We start from the raw sequence: 2,022 nt of genomic DNA, 5'->3' as shown, positions 1-2,022 counted from the left end.
GTGGTTTGTTTGATTTGGTCAAGCTTGATTGTTGTAGATTTCTTCTAGGCTAGATGATCTTAATGCTGATCCTATATCTGAGAAGGTAGGGTTTGATTTCAAGCATCTTAGCATCACACCAATGTCTAAGGAGCATAGATAAGGCTAGATCTAGAGCTTACCATTAGGCTTGCTAAGAGATTAGAAGTCTTGTTTGGTTTGAGATGTATTGCTTAATGCCTGCTTGTGTAGATTCTTTTCTTTGTGAGAACAAGTCTAGAAATGCATAGGTTTGATTGTTTTTTGCCATGAGAGTGGATTAAACATGTCTTAGAATAGTATGTCTAGAGATCAGAAAGTTTGCTTGAGATTTGTTGACCAAGTTAGATAACCACAATGATTAGCTCAGCCCATGAATCCCTCCTCAAGGCCTTCTTTGTTTATTAATATCTTAGTCTAAATATCATTGCTTGCTTGTTGTTTGATTAGTTTTTGCATTGCTCTGTTTTTCTTGTGTTGTTCTGTTTTCACGTTTAGGCTAGCTCGACCACGTACTCGACCTACACTCGGTCGAGTGCTGCTCGAGTTCATCCCCAGAACTTGTGTCTTTGGTTTGTGATTGTCTTGTTTCATTCCTGTTTCATTTCCATTGCATTCACTTAGTTTTCTGTTCATTTCCATTGCATTCACATCTTAATTGTTCACAATCACTCAGATAGGATTGACACCTCTTATACTGCAACTGCATAAGGGGAATTGAAACACCCTGACTTCTATTCATTCCATATATCATCATTCCATACATCATTCATTCACCACACCACAAAGAAAGTCAGTTTCAATTTGGCGTCGTTGCCCATTTGAGTGTGTTTTGTGACATTTAGGATATTATTAGTCTAAGATTAAGTTCGTTTAAACACTTGTGCAGTTACTGAACTCGAATCTTCCTTTGCTTGGCTGTTTTGTGTTTCAGGTACCCACTCGACCACCTACTCGACCACCACTCGACCGAGCTGTGATCGAGCACTTGATCGAGCCATAAGCCGGACCTAAATAGCCATTACTTCCCAGTCGACTCGACCACCCACTCGAGCCTGCGCTCGACCGTGTACCTGTTCGAGTGTGTAGTAGAGTTTGTTGATGCACACAAGGTCAAAAGGCAACGACAGTCTTCAACAGCCTATTGACAACATCCACAGGCTACAAAAGGGTTTAAGACATAAGCAAGGAAGAGTAGTTCAACAACAACAAGGTCAAGACATCATGGAGCAACAAGCTATCCATGAGCAGAGACCAAGGCACATTGGTGCAGGAGATGCACCCAATACCCACAACCAAAGGGCTGGAATTGTGCCACCTTCAGTAGCAAACAATAACTTTGAGATCAAGAGTGGATTGATCTCAATGATACAAGCCAACAAGTTTCATGGGTTGCCAATGGAGGATCCACTAGATCACCTTGATGAGTTTGACAGAATATGTGGACTCACTAAGATCAATGGAGTGAGTGAAGATGGATTCAAATTAAGTCTCTTCCCATTTTCTCTTGGAGACAAAGCTCACCTTTGGGAGAAGACTCTTCCTACTGGAGCTATCACCACATGGGATGCATGCAAGAAAGCTTTTCTGGCCAAGTTTTTCTCCAATGCAAGGACTGCTAGGTTGAGGAATGAAATTTCTGGGTTTGCTCAAAGGAATAATGAGAGTTTTTGTGAAGCTTGGGAGAGGTTTAAAGGATTCCAGACTCAGTGTCCTCACCATGGCTTCAACAATGAGTCACTTCTAAGCACCTTGTATAGAGGAGTGCTCCCCAAGATAAGAATGCTTCTTGATACAGCCTCTAATGGCAACTTCCTCAACAAGAATGTGGAAGAAGGATGGGAATTAGTTGAGAACCTTGCTCAATCTGATGACAACTATAATGAGGATTATGATAGGACCATAAGGGGCTCCTCAACTGATCAAGAGGACAAGTATAAGAAGGATTTGAAGATGGTCAATGAGAAGCTTGACAAGATACTCCTCAGCCAGTCCAAGTCTATT

General features: G+C 41.5%; 1 non-coding gene across 1 annotated transcript; it reads right to left on the bottom strand.

The window, feature by feature from the left end:
• Positions 1-1,638: 1,638 nt before the first annotated feature.
• Positions 1,639-1,745, bottom strand: LOC147928460 (small nucleolar RNA R71). The gene has a single exon (XR_015581055.1). It is a non-coding gene; the product is annotated as a small nucleolar RNA R71 (small nucleolar RNA).
• Between the last annotated feature and the right edge of the window lie 277 nt (positions 1,746-2,022).

This window comes from Camelina sativa, chromosome 14 (assembly GCF_030686135.1).
Source record: "Camelina sativa cultivar CO46 ecotype springtype chromosome 14, ASM3068613v1".
Classification (NCBI taxonomy): Eukaryota; Viridiplantae; Streptophyta; class Magnoliopsida; order Brassicales; family Brassicaceae; genus Camelina; species Camelina sativa.
The sequence above is the reverse complement of the archived record's forward strand: the minus strand, read 5'-3'. Positions and strand labels throughout refer to the sequence as shown.